At 36.8% G+C, this 24,116-nt stretch overlaps 1 long non-coding RNA gene across 1 annotated transcript; it reads right to left on the minus strand.

The window, feature by feature from the left end:
- Positions 1-3,737: 3,737 nt before the first annotated feature.
- On the minus strand, positions 3,738-19,882 carry LOC106498207 (uncharacterized). Its single transcript, XR_001294919.2, has 3 exons — positions 19,820-19,882; positions 7,725-7,849; positions 3,738-4,257 (listed from the first exon to the last, which is right to left on the minus strand). It is a non-coding gene; the product is annotated as an uncharacterized lncRNA (long non-coding RNA).
- Between the last annotated feature and the right edge of the window lie 4,234 nt (positions 19,883-24,116).

Here is a 24,116-nt window from a genome sequence, read left to right on the forward strand (position 1 = left end):
TGGAGGATGAGGTGGGAGAACCCATTCATGTAATGATGATCTAATTATATGTTTGGCCTGACTTTTAAAATGCAAGGGCAAAAATACATTGTTAATAGATTTACTAACCTTTTAAAATCCTTGAAAGGCTTTTCGAGATTTATTTCAATTTATTACTTAGACTCATAATTAAGTCTCAAGCACTCCACCTACTTTCAGTTTTGCATCTTTTTTCCTTCTACTCAGATGCTCCCTAACATACAGAACTGCTGGCAGGATTCTCACAGCAAAATGTCCAGTGTGTCTTTAAATATAATGGAGATGTTTTTTGCTTTAGCCCTGCCAAGTGACTGATTGCTGGCAGCTGAAACAAGGGACAGATGGCCATCCAGCTTTATCTGCACCCTATTGAGATGAACAAGTGACAATCTGCAAAATGCTCAAAACTAATTTAAACTGTTTTAACCTCAGGAAACCCAAGAGTCTCTTAGGTTTCTTTGGTGAAGTGTAGGCAGATTTTGTGCTTTTCCATGCAGTGCTATCTGTCATAAAGAACTCAGTGCTCCCAAAAGTGCTTCTGATCCATCATGCCCCAAGTGCAATGATATCAGAACTGCCTGCAAAAAAGCTGCAAGGGCATTCTGGCTATTGATATTCAAGCAAGTGATATTGAGCCCTGTGCGTTGTTCCAGAATTCATCCGTCCAATGATTCTTCAGCGAGCGCAGCTTTTAAGGTAGAATGATACTTTCTTAGGCCTTGTAGGCCTTGAAATCAAAACATGTACTTAGCCTGAAAGCTATTAAACCTTGGTCCTACACACCTGAGAAGAGATGGAAGAGGTAGACTAAGAGATGGCAGAAATCTAGTAATATTAGGTAGGTTAGAGGGATAGAATTTGACCTCAGAATGACTAACAAGATAAACAGATTCTAGCAATTATGCTACGGTACTCTTGTTTTGATGCCGGTGGCTCTGGAGAGTGCTTGGCAGTAGATTAGATTTTTATGTTATTCTTCTTTCCTTATTCCGTTGCATTATAAATTTTTCCATTATCCTTTAGTTCAAAATTAGGCAGAAGATGCTTGAGATAGCAACATCTCATATTCTCAGAAAGTACTTTCCCATGTGCATCCTTTCAGGCTACGGCTTCACAATTATTAATACTAGATTTCTACCTGCTGTATCACCCAGCAGGATTCAGATCACGTGGAGAGATATGACTGCATTTTTGTTTCATTAGCACAGGCACATAATAGGGATTTCCTGCTGACATTAGGCTTTCAGACTAACTTTATGTTTACATCAGAGAGCATGTAACACACAAAATCTGCTGGTACTACATATATGTGTTTAGCAAATCTGAACTGGCAGAGAAAACGTACACTAGTTCAGCACTGCTGATCACAACATCGTTATTCTAGTGCAAGAACACCTAACTCTGGATTCTTTGCATCTTCGAACCACATTGTCAAACTCCTTTAGCTTTTTTGTTAGGAAGAACAGGAGTCATCTTGACTGGGCGATGCAGAACAAATCAAACAGAGTGTTCATTTGTCCCACTTTGCCTGAAACTCATCTTGGAAACTTTCAACAAAAATGAAATTCTTACTTTTTCTTCAGCTGTGGTGAGTGGAGGAAAATGAAAGACTTCTTCAAGGGTATCAGATTAACTCTCCAAATGCTGGGGAACTGAAAAATAGCTCTAATCTTATAGTACCTTCAAGAGAACTTTGCTGAGGCCTCTTCAAAATCAAATGAGGCAACAAAGTCCTTAAATTTAGGGACAGGAGTATGCTTGCTGTGTTTTGTAGACATGCATGCACACCCTCTGATGGGTGTGTTTGATATTGTGTACTTGTGAAAATGAAAGAGTGAATGGAAAATAGGCAAAGGAGGAGAAACTTTAACAAACTTCCAGTTTCTCCTGGAAGGAGGCTGGAACATGCTGGAGAAGTAGAATAGAAGAAGTTTGATCGTAATAGAGAAGTAGGATCAGAAGTCTGGAAACCAGTGTTAAATTGCTGGCAAGCTTTATGTCAGCGATGAAATATTGGTTCTATGTGGACCCATAAAAGATCCGATGCGGACTACATACATGCCTACATATCTGGAGATTTTATTTTCCTACAAAGTATATGTGCCACAGGCAGAAAATACCATCAACTATCCCACTGGCCTGTTTAAAAGTGTATACACAAATCATCTATTAATACGTTGGTGAATCAATAAGATATTAGTACAGGAAAATCTACTTAAACCGTGTAGATTGCACTGTGAAAAGTTGCATTAGATATTTCAATTGGTACCTTAAAAATACGGCTAAGGACAAGTCAAATTCATCATCGTTCCAGAAAGTGGCTCAGAATAAGATTCAGTTATGGTTTTCTGAATATAACTTGTCCTTGAACATACTTAAACATCACCTGAATTACAACCTGTTGCTGGCAATCATCATCAGCAACAAATTATGGCCCTTTCCTTGTCAGTTACATGTCTGAAAAGGAGCAGTAATTCAGCCGTAGAAAACATAGTGGTTGCGAACTCTGACTTACTCCTTAGCACTACATGCCCTAGAGATGGGTGAAAACAACAAATCAATAATGATCATACTTGGGACAATCAGACAGTCACCTAGGATCCCTTGCTATCCATGTGGACACTTGAAATAGATTATTAGCACAAACATTTCGGGAACGATTCCTGACTCCTAAACATAATCCATCTAAAAGTTAAGCACCTTGTCTAAGTGGGTCATCAAAACTCCCTCTAAAATCAATGGAGAATTGATTCTAAAGGCAAATTAGAACCAATTTCAGCGGGGGCAGAAATATAGATAGGATGACTCAATGACCCAACCTCCAGACTTATTGATCTCTACTTACTAGGGAAGCTGAAAAGACTGGCTTAAACTAGATCATCTTAAACTTTTAGGTGCTTTTAGATGATACATGATGTATGTTCTATGCTCTCTTCCTATTTGACCTTTCCAAAACTCCTGGGATTTCTGATATATTTTTTTAACTGCCTCATAACTATTAGAAAGTGTGAATACTCTTGTTTGTATTTAGGATTTATATAAACATCATGTTCTTATCAAACCCCTTTGGGAGTGTTTTCTCCTCAATGACTTATATTCTAAGCTAATGAGTTTCTTAATAAGATTATTATAGTCAACTTTTTTAATGTGTAAATGGCCTAGGTGTGTAGTCAGGCAAAACTCTTCGAGTATAGACATAGCAATGGGGCAACATCCTGTAATCCTTCTGTACTGAAATCCCCCTTGGAAGCTGCTAGCAATGTGAGTGTGCTAGACTTTAAGATTAGGGACAAAACTTCTAATGGTACCTAAATATATGCTTTAGGTACACAGAAGGATACATGTAGGAAAAGTATTTTTAGTCAAATATTTCTGATAAAACAGGAACTATCAAAATATTTCATGTCTTCAATTTGTGTTCACCCATCTGTTAACATGAAAAGCAGAATGAAATTGTAAAAGTCTTAAGTGTTTCAAGTGTGTCATGTTAAATGGTTATATTTTGACTGACTTTCAAATTACTTAAATATTGTTTTTAAATCTTCAATTTTGATTGACATGCTTTCTAATTGTGTTGGAATTGTAAGTGAAACTTTTGTGAGAGGGTTTTTGTGGGTTTTAATTCTTGAAACAGACGTGTTTTAGATTTTAAATAACAAATTATGATTTAAATAGAAATTTCACCAAAATATCGATTTGGTATAATTCCACCACAAACAACTACCTTGCCATAATTGTCTGCAAAACTGAAATAGGAGTTATTTACATAGCTTTAGGATGCACTGGAACTTTATGGGTCCTCTGGCAAATGCTATGATGAGTTAATTGATGATTTGCAAGAAAATGATTCATGTTAAGCCTCTCATTTAACTTATAACAATAACGTAAGAGATTACATTAGTATTGCTTCTAAACAATGGATAAATGCCATGCCTAGCATTGTGTGCAAGCCTATTCAGGGTAATTAACAGGTGTGAATTGTTGTTTGCTGGGATAAGCCTCCCACTGTGCAGCCCTTTGTTGGCTGCAGACTGCTTCCCTGCTGTATTACAGCTTCTAAATGAGTCAATCCCACTTTAATGTAGTATCTTACACATGTTAATTCTTAGTACACTTGTTTATTTTTAAAGTAGTTGAGGAAATAACAGTGAATCTCTTCAAAAATTCTGTATTTCTGCAGGCTTCTGATTACCTTGCACCACTCCAGCCTGTTTCATGTGGTTCTCTTTTCAGCAGGGCCTGTTTCAATTAAAAGGAAATGCTGTAGTAACTTGTAGGAGCATCAGTCTGACTCCTTAACCATAAGACCAAAGCATATTCTGAGGCTTAGAGAACCATAAATCTGCCCCACTGTGTTCTTACCCAGAATTATACAAGAAAAGTACAGAGAGTACAGACAAGCCTATGGAATTCTGTATCTACAGGCTCAGCTCTGAAATGAAATTTTTAATTTCGGCTTTGAAATTCTCATAAATCTTTGTAAATCCCAATTGGGGTTATCTGTAAAGACATAACAGCAGCCCTGAGCTGAAAAAGTTTGGGGGTTTAGAAATTCAAATAAAATAACTTTTTGAAACTTAGGTGTGAAATACTATTTCTCTGTCAATAGAAGTTTTGGTTTTTTTTTCCCCTTCATTTTAATTACATCTCTTGCCTTTCACGTCATTGTAGATACCTCTGCTTAGCACTTTTCTATAAACTTTTCTACTTTATTCTACTGTTTGTGTTTAAATTCAGTTGAGGAATGGCAGGTCCAGAAATAGAATCCAGATATATTAATATCTTTTCCCCCATGTATCTCTTTCATATAATTGCCAAATTACAGAATTGTTACAAATGCTTTTACATTTTAAAATGACATAATAATAAAAATTAAAATGTTATTCTACTTAATTGTGACTCTGTTATTTTAGTTTACATAACCAAGATGATAAATGAATCCATTTATTATAAACATCAATGCTTTAAAGTACGTTGTATTTCTTTTGCATTCCTTGTTAACATAGATCTGAACGCCTCCAAAGAATGACAGGTTTAAGACCAGAAAGACAGTTAGAGATCTGATCTCGTGTATAAAATCAAGAATTTTAACCACAGAGCTGAAAAACTGCCCTAACAAGAACAAGACATTGAAACTTCTTTAACAAGGCATTGGGACCATCACTTACCCTTACATTTTTAACTCCGTCTCATTGTGCTGATGACTTTTTCTACCACCTTAGTAAATTCAGTTTGAAGCTTACAAGTATAGATAAGTGCTATTGTTCTTTTATTTCCCTGCAAGCTACTCTAACACCAATAATTTAATGTAGCTGAAAACCTGATATTTTAGCCAATGTGTGGGCAGATTCCAGGAAATCTGCTTTTCTTCAGTACCTCTGGCACCCATGAAATATTGTTTTCCTGATTTGGAACTGAAAATGGACTTTCCATACTCTAGTATAGTTAAAAGGCTTAATTCTTTCTCCTTTCAGCACACAACAGTCTATACCACAGCAGAAGAGTTAAATTATTCAGTCATTCTATGGAAAAATTAAATATTAAAGCAAATTAAATGCATTGTCTTTCTTCTATATTAAGTATTTTATTTTAGATGTTATTATTTGTCAGACAATAGGAAAAGAATGTGCCTTTTTATATGAAGAAAAAGGACTACTGAGCTGCTACTACCCTCAGGTTTCCAGTTCTGGAGAGAAAAGAGATATTTATGATACGCTGTCTTCTTTCCTTTTTAATACAGTACCAATTATCAGTGGACATTGTACAGTTTAGACACAAATTGGCTAGAAGACTGTAACATGGACAAAGCACTCAAAGCTCCTTACTAAGAGTTAAAACGTTGATCTAAACGAGGCCAAAGATATTCAATTAGGGAGTTGAAATCCTCTTAAAAGAGAAAATTCTGCCTGCCTAGAAAGCAGCTTTTGGTTTGTTTAGTCAGACTTTAATGTAATTGTACCATTGGAGTGTTTAAATATTTGATAATATAGAAAAAGTTCTTCTGCTCACATCTTTTTTTTGTTTCCCCAGGATCTATCTTCTCTCTTTGTGTGTTTCTGATGCAGAAAAGTCATATAAAAAAATTGCACAGACAAGAAAAAAATTGATTTCTAAGGGCTAGCAATATTCAGATAAGCTACTAATGTAATATTTTACAGATTACTACTCAGAATGGCAATTGTTGAATGCATCAGAGCTGAGCCCATCATATCTAAATCCACCATCTTGAGGCTTTTGGACTGCATCTTACCAGAAGAAAGGTTACATCACTTTGTAACAGTCCTGTAGAGGCCATTATGCCCATATGATTCATGCACACAGAGTGTGCCTTGTCCCACATAGAAAAAGTTGAAGCTGTCTAACTCCATCTAAATCCTTCCCTCTGTGCAACCTTCAGCGTATGAAGATACCTTAAAGTGGCATAATCAAATCTGACAGAAAAATCACTTTGATTTCTCCCTCAAGTTTATACCCTTTTCAGTTTGTTCAGTGCTTGGGTTAATGACAGACCAGAGACCAATGCCTTCATAACACAACAATTCTTTCAGCAGAAGTTAGGGCAAACCTGCAAAGTTTTTGGGTGCTGGTGCAATTGCAATACCTATGCTGCTGGGCTCATTGCCCACTCTCGTGCGGTCCTCCTTGGCCACACGACACCTCTGCACAAGTGCTCTCCAAGCTCCTTCACATAAGCAGGCAGCGCTGCCTGACTGCCTTCACAGGGGCTGGAGACAGCTCCGTCCTCCTATAGGTAGGTATAGAAATTGATAGGCATTGATGCCTGTCAAAATGGAGAGAAATCAATGTTGATAGTTGTCGATATCTACAGAGAGCAAGATTGGGCAGAGAGGGAAAGCTATAGATGCCTGTGGAGATGGAGAGGTATTGATGCCTATCGATAGGGATCAATATGGATAGGTAAGGCAATTGAAAGGCGTTGATGGCTGTCGATATCAAGAGGTATTGATGTCATTAGTTGTGGATGGCTACTGAGAGCAAACTCAGTGTGAGAGTGAAAAATAGGAATGCCTGTCAAGATCAAGAAGTGTCAATGCCTATTGATAGGGATCAATATCAATACCGATAGATACCAATTCCTATCGATAGGTATGGAAATTGAAAGGCATTGATGCTTGTTGAGATGAAGAGGTATCGATGTCGATAGTCATGGTTGCCCACCAAGAGCAAACTCAGTCCGAGAGTGAAATTTGTGGATGGCTCTCAAGATCGAGAGGTCCTGGTGCCTATTGATAGGTGTTGATATCTTTATTGTGGTTCCCTAGCTATACGTCTGGAAATCGATACTCATTGAAGCCTCTTGATATTATGAATGGTCAATGTTGACAGTCATCAGTGCATTCCAAGAGCAAGATCAGTTTGAGAGGGGAAGCTAGGGATGCCAGTCAAGATGGAGAGTTATTGGTGGCCATCGGTAGGAATTGCTATCGATAGTTTTTCCTAACTATCGATACTTTCCTATATCAGTGCCTGTCAATTGGCAAAGCAGTCTACAGGCATTGATGACACCAAGATCAAGAGATCTTGATGTCTATTGATAGGAATCGATATCTATAGATGTGGTTCCCTAGCAATATGCCTGGAAATTGATAATCAATGAGGCAACTTGATATTAAGAACGGTCAATGTTAATAGTCGTTGGTGTGTCCCAAGAGCAAAATCAGGTGGAGAGGGAAAGCTACAGATACCTGTGGAGATGAAGAGCTATCAACAGCTGTCGATACGGATTGTGCCTCTTCCTTTGCTGTAAATTTTCCTCTGTCCTTCTCTTCCTCTTCCATATGACCTTGTGCTGTCCGTTTAAATCTCCCCTCTGTGGTTCAAAAGAAAGGAGAGCATTGATGAACTAAAACCAGCAAGTCTTAATCAGTCTGCTACATCCTTAGTCCTTGACATCTTCAAGCCATCAGCTAGTGCCAGAAGAAAAATTGAGGGATGCTAGGCTGAACTTCAGGATTTTTCTCATCTCTGACTTTTGTGTTTTTTAGTATGGCTGTCAGGTATCATGATGATGACTTCATTAAAGAGAAAAGGAGAGGAGAAACTTGTATCCATTCTAATAAAACCCCATGACATTAAGTAGAAATTCTTGCATTTCATCAAATAGCTTTACTAATATTATTGGGCACTGCAGTATAAAGTCCTTATTCATAACACTAAAAAGAGCTCAATGTGTGGCTGATATTACACATGTTCCTCACCTCCATAAATTAATCCTGATTGCTAGTTCTAAATAAGAATACCTGATGCAACATGGTCACTGTTCCTCTGTGACTTGTGCATACTAATATCCCTTTTGAAGGAAAAGAGCTTCCTTGATATCCATTGAACTGCCTTCATTATAATTTTGAGAAAATGCCTTATGCCTTTTGCCATCTTGCTGTAAAGGGAAAGAGAGCTTAAATGGTTTATGTGTCTCCTGAATACAAGTACTCTATAATCAGATAATAAAACAGATACCCCACACTCTTTCTTCAAGGCCAAATGTTTTGAACTCCTGGAGAGTTTTCATACTGAACATATTTTCTAATCCCTTGATATATTCTCTGTATGATTTGAAGAATTTGAATATACTTTATATATACATATTATATGTTATATATTATATAATTATAATATATAATATTATAATAATATAATTATAATTATAATTATTTTTTTCCCTTTGATGAAAGACATTTTCTATTAGAAAATGGTGCCAATAGGAAAACTCCAGCTTGAGTTTGGGTCCTACTTTACCAGTAATATTTGCTATGCAGCTAAAGCAGAGTCTCTACAGTGCCCAGAAAGCTTTTTTGAAAGGTAAAATTTGCGTGTGTGTGTGTGTATGTGTGTCGGGAGGGATGCTCTTGTTACTTGTGCAAAGTTTTTCCTACATAATAAAAATAGCACCACTAGCAAAAATATCCTGCATTTCAAAGTCATCATAGTTGTTTTAACATAGCCTACTTAATTTTAAAGCTCATTCTCCAGTTTTCTTCTCATCTCCTCATTCTGCTTAAATCGCACTGCTCTCTGGAAGGTGGGATAAGATTTGCTGCCAAATATGATCACAAGGAGTGAAAATGGATAGAGATATTTTGTCTTTAGTAAAAAATATTTTCCCAATATTTGATAATGTCCTTTATATCCACCATAATATGGAACTACTAAGACTGGACACTTCTATTGGCAAGTGGTTAATAGCTGAATTTAGAATATGATATTCAGGGAGAGTGGAAATATTCTAGCTGGAACATATCTCCGAAAAGATTGAAAATCCTTAGGAGAATCTCGGTAAGTTACCAGCTTGTTGTCATATTTGTAAATAAACAGAATTATTTTTATAATATTTCACCAGTGTGTGACATTTATTTTAGCTGGAGGTCTCGAATGAGCTCAAAGAACAGCTTTAGGGCTGAGCAGTGACTATATAAATATAAACACTGAGACAAACAGGCAGATTTCCTCTGTATATCATAAGAGCACATATTGTACCACTGCCAAACTAGCAAGCTTTACATATATACAAGAATGTCTCTCAAAAAAAAAAAAAAAAAAAAAAAAAAAAAAAAAAAAGCTGACTATGAGCCTCTGGAACTCTGGAATTTTTTTCTTTGATGAACAGATGTTTCCAGTCTGGACTGGACCAAAAAAAAAAAAAAAAAAAGCTACATGAATAATAGCTTGGCACACCCATTCTTTAAAGTTGCCGTGTTGTACTGAGGTAATCAAGTGTCCCATTCCAACTCAGTTTGATTTACTGGGACAAGAAGAATTACTGACTGCAGGAAGAAAAATATTATATTTTCCAGTACTTTGAATGTAAATCAATTTAAATTTAGAATGCTTTGAATGACATTTTGGGTTGGAGAGGCTGTTTCTTTTCTGTATTTTGGCAGGGATGTTCTCCAACAAATTTGTGTTTCAGACAATGAGTCCTATAAGCATTACTATGAATGCTGTGGAAAAAGTCTGATCTCAGGCTTGCTACTGGATCAGCGTATTTTTGGACCCTGGCAGAGCCAAACTGAGTTTGAGAAAACTCTGACTGAGGTCTGATCCATTTCTACTGCAGGACTGAATTTAAGAAGATTACTGTTTATGAAAAACTTAATGTTAGTCTTCAAAAGTGCAGCTGGCTTTTGTTGCAGACCATACCCTTCCAGCGTCTTGAACAGTGGGTAGAGAGATGAATTTATTTGACGTGACACAAGTGGTGATAAGCATAAAGGGGAAATTTAGTCTAGTGATACAGTTTTTCCAGAATTCCTCATTAGTCTAGGAGTCAACTCTTTCAGGAATCAATTCAGAGTATACTTCATTCAGAGTGCAAGTACTTAAGCAAGTTCTTAAAACTCCTAGTCAGGAACAGCCTGACTAGGAACCTGTCTCTTCTCTAGCTCCAGAATTACTCCAGGCACATCAGCTTCCCAGGCTAACAATTATTATTACCTCGTCAAGATATGTAGATACTTTTATACACCATAATGCCACAGAGTGCTCATCTTATAGGAGATCCCTAAGGGCAGCAAAGCTTGAATGTAGAATTAAAATGGAAAGATGACTCTGGAGTTGGAAGATCAGGATCAACAGCAATGGAACTTTAAATCTGCAGACCTCAGAATATAGTTGTTTTACTGTTCTTCCTCAGTCTTCTGTTACTCTCCCCGTAATACTTACTGGCCCACATCTAATGAGAAATGCTACTATCTAGATCTCGTCAATGACGTGAGGGCTGTACATGGTAGGACGGGCCACCATACCCCTTCTTAGGCAGGCCTGTTGCTTTGCTGACTAAAGATTTGCTTGCCTTCTTGCCAAGGGACAATCTGTTTTTAGAAAGACTGAAGAACTATGCTCTAGTCATATTTAGATATGTTCTTGAACAAAGAAACTAACAGATATGAAGCTTGGTGTTTATTCCAGGCCTAGAGAAAAAGATTTCTAAGCAGTATTTAACAGCCAATCTGCGCTATTCATATATGCAGTTCCTGAGGGCAACTCTAAGAAGAATCACTTAGTTCTGATATGTAAAGAAAGACTGAAGTCAGCACCAAATTTCTGTCTGTACCAGCCCCCTAGAATGGAGCAATTAACATAGGAATGAGGAATACATCTGCTCTAGTCTCCCTCTTGTGGCTCAGGGAACTGCTTTTCTATAGGATTCTGTGTAAAACCCACAGCTGAGTTCATAACACTGAAGCAGTATCTCTACCAGAAGTGATAACTCAGAAAAATAAATTGCAGAGCAACCTTGCTCACTGTGCAGAACATAATTCCTACATATTTATTGGAAAAAAATCTTAATGGAAGGTTGATTCTGGTGATATATGAGTTAAAGTGGTACCTTTGTATTTTTGTGGTTATAACACTGGTTGTGAACATAGGACTGTTACTGCAAGGCGATAAAACTGCTGTTTTACATTTACCATACCGAGGTGGCAGCTAGCTATAGGGCAAAAATATCATCAGTGTTAAACCCTCAGAATTTACCACAGTGAGTGGCAAACCAAGCTCTTGCTATTACCAGAAAGTACAGTTTTTCAGAGTTAACTGAACTGCTTTTGTACTTCACAAGCTTCAGGGATGGATTCTGTTCTTATCTGAGTCTGCACAATCTGTTTAAATTGTTGTGTAGCCAAAGCAGAGGCCTGTGGCACCTATAAGTTACCACTGCACTATGCAAGATACAATTAATATTAGTGTGCCTTGAACCCAAATATAAAGATACTAAAATAGTATTGCTAACAATAGTATGTATTTTGTAACACTGTGATACCATAGCCAGACACAATGTCTAAGCATTTTACATAAGTATGTGAGCAATGTGATGACCATCAAGGTGTGAACCATTAAGGACCACAGCCATGAGAAGTAACTATCAGATCACAGCTAATTTAGGACATGATTGTTCTGTGATGAATGCATCTAGTAAAATTTTGCTTTAAATTTTAATGCTTGCATGATTTATCGGTCTTCTAAACACTACCATCACAGTGATATCTAATTGCCTTACTGATACACATTTCCTAACTTACATTCAAGTGCAGCAAGAATGCCATCCAGATATTTGTTCCCTGCTTCCTATTTACTCAACTTAACTTCATTAATCAGGTGTTCTTATTTTTGTGCTGGACCATTAATGTGAGTGTAACCAAGAGGTGTACTTTTTTCCAGGTCTTTCTACCTCATTCTTAGTGGCATTTGGCTCTTCAGGAATGGCAAATGGATATATTCTTCCTTGGAGTAGCACAGTTAACCAAAACAATAGGTCCTACCAAATTCAGAGAAGTGCAAAAAGATTTGTAGTCTTTTTCTATTCTGCGGTGTGATGATGATAATAGGAAAGATAGAAAAATTTGTGAACAAGTAATTCTTTAGCTACACATTGTCTAGGTCATCGTGTTGCAGACAGATTTCTTTAACAAAGGCTACCTTTGAGTAAATGAAGAGCCTTTATTCCTATTAGTGACAACTGTACTTGGTAAGGAAGATTACTGTTTCATGCCTCTCTGTGTTAGCAGCCATGAATGATCACAAAGTGTGAAGGCCAATAAATAGTAAAGTGGCTGTTTTGTAAACACAAGGGATATGGGATGCTCTCCCTCTACAGCTGCAACTGTTTGAAAAATGTGTTTAATAAAGCCTCACACATTTTTAAACTGATTAGTATTTTAAGACACAATTCAATAGCCAAGGTCTGAACCACTGAGCATAGTGGGAAGTTGTATGTTCAGCTTCTTAAATAAGTCATCAGTCGCTTTAGAATGGTTGTTAGAAAGCTGTATAAAACTAGAATGCACAACATTTTGTGCCTGTTTGTCCTCCCACAAAATACATATATGTATTTGTGTGTATCATTGACTTTTACTGAACAGAATGACTGCCAAACACATTTTATCACATGCTTCCTTATGACCATGGTTTACTGTTACTTTAAACTTAGACTCTGCTAAGTTTGTCATGCAACATGCATGGAGATGTGTTTGGATTATGTTTGGAAATGTGTTTTTCCAAGTTCACAATGTAAAAAAAGCATAGGTATACTTTATTAGAAGAGTGGCAGACAATTTGCACAGAGAAGAGTATCAGCTCAGGGACAGATGGGATTTTTGGAAGCATTGTGTGAAATAGCTTTTACTCTTATGGGTACAGCCAGAGGCTCCTTAAAAGATTTGCTCTTCAAGCCCTTCCATATAGCATTCAGTACTTGTACGAATGAAGATCTAAGTTAATCTTGCTCCAATTTGATTATGTGTACAAGGTCTGGGAGCTTCAAAGCTGAAGTTTACTTCACTAACTGAAATAGTCTGTAACCTCCTTTGTCTAGCAACTTTTGTTACTTGGCTGCCTCCTATGCACAAATACATCTGTCTTCCTTTGCCCTTTTGGTGGTCACATTGCTCACACTTATGTGAAATGCTTATACAATGTGTCTGGCTATGCCATCACAACGTTACAAAATAGTTATATACTGTTGTTAGTAACACTATTTTTGTACACTTATATTTGGGTTCAAGGCACACTAATTACATACTGCTTAGCACACTCATAATTTATAGGTGTCACAAGCATCTGCTTTGGATACACTCTTGCAGTTTTTCTTCTGCCTTTGACATGCAAGATCCTTTTTTTAAAGGTATTTAGATGTTTAATATCCACTGAGATACTTATTTTAAAAACACGTCTTTGAATCTCAGATTTTTCCAGTGTAGCTTCTTTTTTTAAGAACTAAATAACAATACTTATTTAGCCATCTATCCTAGGATTCCTCTTGCCTAACTTTAGCTTAGATTAGATATCTTATTTTTAGATGTCTACTCCCTTACGCTTCATCCATAGTCAACGGAAAAAGAGGCACAACAAGAAGTGATTCATCTCTTCCTAAAATAGATGTCTCAAGTAGGTGGGTTTCATCACAAGTAACCACAGCTTCAGCTGAAAAAGAATCTAAATGTGATAAGAAAGGACAGAACCATCCATGAAAGAGGACTAATAAGGCTTTTGACCTTTGCAGAGCATACTGAAGTACATGTAAAATAAGACTATGCATTATATAGTTCTCTATCATTTGGCATGTGCTAATGCTTGATTTTCATTTTTGCACTGAATAAATCATATGCTCTGCTATTTCAAGAAGCAGATGAATGATACTGCTTTTTTAGGGTCTATAAAATGGATCCATAATTAACCCTTACGCTAGGTGCAGACAATTGGTTTGGTAAAAAGGGATTTATTATCAAACTGATTCAAATCCGAAATTAATGCAGAGATTGAAAAAGTCTAATTCATTTGTTGTCTTGCCAGTACCACTGTTACTACTACTACTGGTGTCTTTGATAACCCAAAATGTTTAGACAAAGGTTGCACATGGATTCTTTCTCACCAAATGAGTATCATGAAATGTTGCTGACTTTGCATAGAGATTGGCTCTTAGAGAGGCTTTCAATCCATCCTCTAAGCTGAAGAAGTTCAGATAAATGAGTTACTTAATGCTAAGACTGCAAAGGTTATTCTTCACTTGAAATAAAAGGCAGAGAAAGTGATAAAAATGTAGACAAGTTTTACCAGGGAACTGACTCTTTTTCCTACAGAAAAAGAATAATTAATTAGTATCCAATGTAGCCTAAGACAGATAGTTCAGATTCTACCAGGGTGAAAGTAGTTATACTTTTATTTCTGCCTTTTAAAACTTGAATAAAAAGCTCTAGGTCATAGTGCAGTTCTGTAGTTCAGGTATTGCACTACAAAATCTAAAAAATTATAGATTATGATGCATTTCATATTGCATTCAGTTATCAACATACCTTATCAGAAAGAAAAGCAAGTGTCTTATTTTCCTGTTCCAACATAATGGTAAAACTGTTACTTAGGAGTTTTTCTTTTCTTTCTCTAGCTGGCCACAGTGCTTTCAGATTATAACATGAATACTTTCTCAGATGAGAGCAAATGAGGCATTTTTAGGTACTATTACAACAAAGTATTACAAGCTACCATTTCCTGTTACACAGCTTCTGCTTTTGAACAGGACAGAATTCTTCATTTCTTCGCTGCAGCTTGACATGTTTGAGGTTTTGTTCTGCTCTGCCTTTTCTGGACTGCTGGCAAATCCCCAGTGCATGTGAGTGCCCACTGAATCTGATTCGTGAATTGTACAGAACTTAGTGGGTACTTGACGAGTAAATGTAGAGATGCTTCCCTACCTTACTGGGTGATCAGAGCCCCTTTAAAATAACAAGGTGTCGAATTTCAACTTGAGTATGCATTTTAACCTTTCAGCTCCTATTAGCCTGGAGATCTGTACTATGAACATTAGGAACAGCATGAATAGAGAACAAACTGGAATAGTGGGGTGTAAAAACACAAGAAGGAAGGGCAGAAGGCATGGATGGCACCTGGGGCATTATGAGCACAGTACATCTATAAGCAGTGTCTCAGGACGCCCAGATCTGGAAAAGGAGGGAAGCCAAAAATGGGGGGCAGTTTCTACTTTCTTTTATCCCTGTTCTTCTAGGAATATTTTCTTCTGTCCCCCTAAATCTTCTATCTTGGTCTTCAGAGTCTTATCAAGATTTTGTTTTTCTTTTTCCTTCTTTCCAGGCCACAGTTATATCCTTCGTCTTGTATGAATTGTTTAAACTCAGGTAAAGGTCTCACCAATTCCAGCTAAACAGAATTAAAATCACATTTAAATATCAATTAGCTCTTAACAATTTTTTATCAGTGTTAAGTATATTGTCTATGACTTTTCAGAAATTAGCAATGACCTATATGCATGTCTTAGCTCTGTATAATTACCAAGACATTCTCAAATTCCGGGGTTAAAGTATGTGCCAAGTCAAAAGTCGAGAAACAGGTTTGAAAGAATATAGTTGCTCTTGAAATTTTCACAATTTCTTGCTGTCATTGCACTCCATGCTGTTACATACATCTTTTTCTCTCCATTGGGAAGAACCAGCAACATGAATGCTATGGACCCAGAGCGGACAAGCACTGACTCACCCTTGTCTTCACATTCAGGGCACAAGTGGTGGAATGAACATGGCAGGTTGGAGTGTATAAATCATGTTTCATTCAGATTCAGTGTCTGAAGTGCCAAATGCCAAATTACTAATGGCCTGCTTGTCTGTCACATTAATATTAATTCACTTTAGAGAACAAGGGTAGCGTCCAGTGTTCAAATAAAATGGTATTATGTATTAGAAGTGGATGTTGTGTGAAAAGACAAGTAGTTTGCTTTCATATTATATTGCTCAACTATTGTTGTAGAACCTGCTGATTCCAGTCCGTGTTCCTGCCTTCATCAGGCTCCAAAGAAATTTGGGCCAGTCTCTGTGACAAATACTTGGGATGCACTGGAAGAGCAGAACCACATAAGTTTGCCATCAGAGGGGTCTGAGTTAAACTGGAAAGGTCAGTTATCTCTGCCTGCCACCTGCTTGCCTGTTAGGTGCTGAGTATTGCTAGGGGATGTTGTAACAGAAGTTAACTTCTTCCTCAAAGATCAAGGAGTTTAGTGCAGGGCTTTTAGGCTCCTATTCAGTGAGGATAGTCCATAAAAAAGGACAACATGAATGGGCTTGAAAGAGGTAGGACTTTGGTCAATGGAGTGAAGTAGGGAGGTGCAAAAATTCAGATATAAAGAAAATAATTAGGTAGGGCTTAAGTCTTTAAGTTTTTTTTTTTTTTTAATACTCAGATCTCCCAAAGAAATATGAGAAGCAAAAATGATAAAAATTTGGTTGTAACCAGCCAGAGTGTGGTCAATTTGGTGGCTCTTCCTTTTCTTTTCTCCAGATGTTTCAGCTGAGGAGTCAGATATGTTGCCATTGTATTTAGTTTCTCATATACATATCACCTCACTGTTCTTGTCAAAGCTGATGGGAATTAGTCATCTGGTGTTTCTTGAACTGAAAAAGTCCCATAATCTTTTCCTAGCTGGCATATATTATCAAATGTATGTGTGTATATTGGACTATCTGAAGGTAACTCAAGTTCTTAAACAGATTTTAAATGACATCTAGAACACAAATTGTGTGCTTTATGTCAGCTTCCAGTGAGAAAACGAATGATAATTTTTCAAGGATGCTTATTCTGGTAATTATTTATATTTGCTTGCTGTGATTTATTCATAGAAAAGACTGTAGTCTTCACTCATGCAGAACATACAAGTTCTATTGGTTTGTAAACATTTCTTTGATGCCTACATAATTTGGCTAATATACCAGGTCTAACACCATAATAATGCAACAGGTAATGAAATAGTGGGTAAAACAGCTGCACACACTGTTATATTACTAATTCTGTTTACTTTATTTCAGCTGTGAGGTTAGCTCTACCAAATTGTTTGATTATCATCCAGACAGAAATAGTTAATTAGGCTTTCTGCTCATTTAATTGTATGACATTTTGAATGAAAGTAAAAACTTTCAGCTTACATTTAAATTTTATTTGTCATCTGAAAAGATCAAAAAATAAAATAAAATGTCTTCTGTTACTTAGTCATTAAGTAAACATTCTTATTGATTTAATTTTCTCACGCAAAAAAAAGAGAGCAACAAAAAACTTAATGAAACTATTGCATACAGTTACCTTGGCAACAAAAGTTGCTCAAACCACAGGCATCTGTTGTAGAATCTTTTAAAGCACTTAAATATATGATTTCTTATGTGCAATCAAGGCTCTTTGCATATCAATTTTAATATAAAGAGATTATTTTCTTTGCAGTACTATATCAAGTGTAATAAATTGAGATTTACCCTGTTAGTGTATATTGAATAACTGAACATATTATGCAAATTAAAAAAAGAAAAAAAAAAAGTTACCTTATCATGACTTCACAGCAACTGTTGGCTATCTCACCTAGGTAATGGTCCCAACATAACCCAAATACTCTCCGTGAAAAGAAGAATTGGCATGCTGTTAATGTGCATTGGAAGCATAGGCCTAATTCAGGCCCCAAACCACTGACACATACTATATTTCTGAATCACTGTTTCTAAAAGCCATACCCCATCATGGTATGGCAATATAGGAGACAACAGGCCTAGTGAACTCAGTCTGCTCATGAGCTTCAGTTTTCTCCCTTAAAGCTCTGAGGGTGAAACTATCTGGCAAGACCAGAACCATAGTAAGGTAGAATACAATTCCTGAATCTCTTTACTGAATCTAGATCAAAAATTGCTTTTCCTAATACTTTAAATAATGTATGCAGCTGTATAGTCCACCGTATGCCAGGCCAATGTCCTACTTGAACTTCAGAGGGGGACAGAGGGGATCCTGTGAAAATTTTGAGTAAAAAATGAAAGAATTACAAGGCTTGGCCCACTGGTAACTACAGCTTTTTAGCCCACAGCCTACATGCTCTAGATGCAGGTTTTTGATAAGTTAGACGTACAGCAATCAAATGCAGGCACCACTGAGCATTAAGAAATGAATGATAGCTTTGCTCTTGAGTTGCCTTGTTTTGAAGCCTATTTCAAGAAAACACTTACTGTAATTTGAAAGTCTATCATTTTGTTTATGGGTTTCTTTTTCAGTTGTGATCTGTAAAACTTGATACTAGATCTAATGATGTTAGGTATTTTTAATATAATTGACAAATATAATTAATAAATGTTTGATTTCTGGAATACAAAGCGGATATCAGGTAATGGAAAAATGAGTGTTAACAACCTATTGCTCACAAGATTTTCTTTCTGCTAGAAGAATAGAGGAGTTGCTTTTTCACTTTCTTTTTTCAGGAAAAAAATATAAGTAAGTCAGCAAAAAGTGTATTTTAGTAAACCTGGAAGTTCATTTGTTTTTACTTAAACTTTTGGCAAGAAATTTGCTCAGACCTGTTCTTCAGTATTTCCACAATAATAAATGTCTGTCCCATCAGGCCTCTGAGCAACTCCTTAATAGCAACAAATATGTTCAGTCTAGAAGAAGCTGATACGTTGCCTCAGTTTATCTGAGTCACTGCAGTTTGGGGCACTGAGAACAAGATTCTGGGTTTGGCTTATTTCTTACAAGTTGTTAGCATACAGATGAATTTCAGATATGTACACTAAGTACATATCAAGATTAGAAATATTCACGAAATGTAGGTATCAGAGATGGTGTGGTGGTTCTGTGACAGCTCCTGCAATTGGGGAAAAGGAAAGGGAAGGAAACACTGCCTAGCACCATCAAAGAAAAGATAATGTTAGGCTTCATATGTTAGGCTTCTTATCTGTCAAGGTTAGAGGAAGAAAGATGAACTGAGCTAGATGATCTCCCAAAGTTTCTTCCAGACTTATTTTCTATGACCGATAAACTTTAGAATTTTCTCTCTGTTCTGCTTATCTACCATCTCTCTGTAGCTGCTCTGCATATCTCCTTTTTTACTCCTTCAGACTCTCCAAAGGAGAAAAATTAGTACATTCAAATAACATCTAAAATTACTACCCTAACAAGTTAAAACTGAAGTTAAGCAACAGGGTTTTGCCCTTCTTTAGCTGAGAACAAGACATAGTTGAAAAGTTCATTATGGAATTGTCATCTTGATGATGTCATCGCTACGTGTATATTTTAAAAGACAGAAAGAAAGAGAAAACCTCTGCAAGCATAATTCCATCAGAAAATCACTTAAAAGACTTTTTATCCCCCGCCTACACCTCTAAGAGAATGAATTCTTTCTTTACTGAAGAGGGCTTGTTCTACTCAGTAATATTATCTTTGTCCCCAGGGTAGTCTCTGACTTTCAGAGTCTGACAGCTTCATCAAAGTTTTCAAATTGCATTTTTTCTCTGTTTCAAAGCAGAAGATTTTTGCTAACCTCTAACTGGAATCAGGTCACCAGCAGTTCTCAGCGCTGAGCCCCAGTGCTGATAAAGTTTTCATGCTGACCTTTTCACACCAGCAGTTTCTATTGTCTTCATTTTTTAGCCATATCCATTACAACAGTTGTAGGTGTTTGAGTCAGAAGTAATCACCTAGGATTGGGTGGAATAAAAATGACAGTCATTTGGTTAAATAATGGTATTTGGAGAGCTAGCTTTACACATATACTGTGTGCTAATACACAGAAAGATGCCACTACTGCATTAAGGAATGTATATATGTAGCTTTTGATACCTTTGTGTGTGCATGTGCATGTGTGTGCGTGCGTGCGTGTGTGTGTAGAAATCATAAAAACACGACTAAGCCTTTCAGTGAACTTTAGCTGCTTGTGTTTTACCAAAACTGTGAAGTATAAAATATTAAAGTATAAAATATTAAATTCTATGCCTGGAAGAAATTTGCCATTTCTCAGAATCACAGAAATTAGACTCACTTGCACACCGTGGCTGTTTTGTCTTGCTCAGGTACGCTAAGAGAAATCCAGTGCAATTGCAGATTTTTTTGGGGGGGGGGGGAGGGGGAGGTTGCTGACTAAAAATCATTCAGAGCACCAATGACAGAAATGAATCTGATTTGAAGTTTCTATTAGTCCTTCTGAAATGATGCTTCAGATGAAATTTCCCATATTGCCATGCAGGTAGATAGTCCTAGGCACTCCCAGAATAGATAAGAACACGGCAAAGTCATCTCTAACTCATTTAAGAGTTCTGACTCAGAGACAGGATTTTCATCTTCACTGTGAAAATCTGAGTCTTGCTGAGGTACTCGAGAGTCTTGCTAAGTATTTCAAAGTCAGCATTTTAATACTTTTACTACTTTGTCTCATTTTTAAATCAGCCGGTGCATTTTGAGAACTCCTGTGATTTGTACATGATTTTATTATTATTTACTGGGACTTTAAACTGGAACCCATAGTCTAGAACTTAGAACTTGTCTTGCCTTGGGGCTTAGCATGACTGGATTAAAATAGGAAAAGAGCAGAAACACAAAGTCAGACTATCTACAAAATTGTTCACAATTCCAGCCCACGTACATACATAGCAGGTGAGTTCTGCTAAACAGACTGCACATAATTAAAACGGGTTCAGATAAAACATATTACATTACAAACCCAGACAGTCTTTCATTCATGGTGTATATCTTCTGTAAAATTTTTATTTCAAATCTTGATCCTGTACCTTCGCAAGTGTTTAAAAGGTGTCATTTTCTTTCACATTTGCATGTAAAGTCCAGTCAGACTGTTTGAATGTGATCACTATTTCTTCTATGTACATTGCTTTCATATTGGGCATCATTCTTATCACTTGCATGTGGCAGACACTGAAAAGTAAATGCACATGTGTCTGCAATACAAAACTGTATGCTCAAAATATTTGCCACATATTTGAAAACAGAACTTTTGTCTATGGCATTTGTTGTAATCTATTTCACCTATCACTCATAACCTATCAATTCATTCTTACAATTTCTTTCTTCATTTCCTTCTTTGCCATCATATTAAAGTTCTCAGTCTCACCTCTGAAGCCCTGCAGAATGTCCTGTGAGCTTATATCTCAGATCTCACTGCATCCTTTCTCATTTTGTTTGTGCTGCTGTGGTTCCTGGTGTCATTACTTCTTCATTTTCTTTTCCGATTCTCAATTTCAGGTTTTCTGCCATGCTGTCCCATGTACAGAAAACAATGCATAAAATTCAGTCTTGCCACAGAGACCCCAAACTCTACTCTTGTCAGACAAAAGTATTCTATATCTGGGCACTTTAGAGGAGAAATAGGAAAGAGAATTAGTTCGTCCCAACTCCACATTGACAAATGTCCCAATATTACCCCATCTTATTTCTCTTTGTCTTTCAGGCTGAAAGTTTTCTGGGCAAAACCTAGTAATATATGCTTTAAGCATTTATGTGCCATTATGAAGTTAAATTTACACATGTAAAAAATAGGAGTTTTTAACCAAAATGCAAAAGCCAATCATTTTTTGTGCTTTATTAATAACAGTATCCGCTGTGCTTGGGTTTTCACCCCTTGGGAGAACACTTATTACACAGCAGTGGCTCACTCTCTGTGGTGACTGATTGTGAAATAATCTTATTGTTTTAAAAGAAAAGAACTTTACATTGGATTTTAATGTAGGAAAATATGACCATGTCAGACTGGATGACTCACAGAGTACTGAATGGTCACATTTAGGTTATCAGTTCTAATGTAAGGCAGCTATTGGTGACTATGCATAGGCATTACCAAATAGCCACCAGATGGACTGTATAAAATTATTTGTGTGTCAGTCTAGATGTTAACTGACAGGTATCCACTTCACAAAAACTTGCCACTGAACTTGGCAGCAGGTTGCAGTTGGCAGTCTCAGAAGAGAAGCCAAGACTGAAAAGAGGTGCCCAGAAAGCATTAAATTTTTTTCATCAGCAAAGCGGTGCTCCAGTCAGGACTGCAATACAGTTTAAGACTCCTGTGCCGCTTTTACACATATTTAATCCAGAAACATATTATTTCTGTCTCCAGGTCTGCACGTTGGTCCTCACTGTGTAATTGATCTTGGTTTTGTAGTGTGACTCATATATATGTAGATATAGATCACGGGCTGTGGACTACTCATACATTAACAATCTAATTTAGGTGCCTAAATTAGGAAATTAATCTGCATATGTGATCTCTGTAGTTAATGAAATGGGAGAAACTCTTCTGGAGTAAAATTCAGAATAACTAAATCAACTTCTGGAGGGACCTGACTCACTCTGGGTTGTAGAGGGAACCTACAGAGATTAACAGGCTAATATAAACTAACTAAATTAAGGGCTTAAAATTAGAACCTTCTATTTTACACCAGAATGACTATTTTAAATAATAAAGTTAATTGCAAATTTATTTTCATATTTCCTTAGAGCCAGATTCTGCTGAATATAAGGACATACAATTTGATAAGAGTGTTTCAGAATGACTTTATGTTGGTAGCTCCGGACAGTGGCTGTCAGCTGGTGTAAAACTGGTATAACTTTCTCTCATGACTGTTTTAGGAGTATAGGGGAATGGAAAAGTTGGAATGAAATTAGGTTAAGACTGGACAGGAGGTACAATTATACTTGCTGTTTGTAAGTTGAATAAAGTCAACCAGTTTATTTTAGCTGTGCGTTACTTAGCTGGCCAAAACCCAGAAATAGTAGAACAAACAGTGTCCTCATCTTTTGCAGAGATAATAACCTATACTCCTCCATAATTGATGTTTGATCCCATAATATGCATCTTGATACAAAATGCCAATAAATAATAAAGCAAATGCTAAGTCACTTTATTTCTTTACTCCTCATCCTTTCCAGAAGATGTTAAGTACCAATGCATCATACAAATCCCCAGGTGGCTTTTTCCCTTGTAGCACAAACTCAGTAGCATGAAATAGATTCAGTGATCTGTGGCAACACTTACATTACTCATCTGCAAACACATATTAACTCATTAGTAACAGTGAAATCAAGACTAAACTCAAGTTTTGTATGTAGTCTACACCCCGTCCTTTAGGGTAAAAAGGAGGTTGGTTAATTTTAGTTATTACAACTAACATAAACTGCCCCATGGAAGTTACATACTTTGACAAACCATGTGTGTATTAGACTCTGGTTTATACACCAGTCTGACCAACTGAGTATCAGATTAGAGAGTACTGGAGTACCAGAGCAGATGCAGAAGGCGAGAGAAGGACAGCACTGCAACCTGCTGGTTACCTAGCTCTGTAAGCCCTGTAGTAAGTGGAAAGTACAGGTATAGGACGTTAAGATGTCTGCAAGATGATAGAGTCAGTCTCTGGCAATCAGGCTGAAAATATCTGAGGAAAAATTGGACCATTAGAGTACAAACCCTATGAAAAAACAATCATTCCTTGAACATACTCTCCGTTCTGCTGACCTCTTATAGTTACTCCCTCCACAAACTGTCGGAAAGAGTCCATGTCTTCTCTACCTCTCCTTGGTGAACCAGTTTAACTATCTGTTTCATGAGGAGAACATTTTCAATATATCTCACAATCTTTCCCCACTTCTGGGTGTCAACAGAGAAAGGGAAGCTCAGAGTTTGTGGCTATACTTAGCTGTGCATGTTGTTGCAAAAGGCAAGGTTTTTGTTCATATTGCCTTATTCTCAGAGTTTTATTTTCCTGAAGAAATGGTGCCAATTGTGTGGTCAGACAAATTCAAGTTGATGCAGAAACCTTCTTCAGCAAGGAATTAGA

Source organism: Apteryx mantelli, chromosome 4 (assembly GCF_036417845.1).
Source record: "Apteryx mantelli isolate bAptMan1 chromosome 4, bAptMan1.hap1, whole genome shotgun sequence".
NCBI classification, from domain to species: Eukaryota; Metazoa; Chordata; class Aves; order Apterygiformes; family Apterygidae; genus Apteryx; species Apteryx mantelli.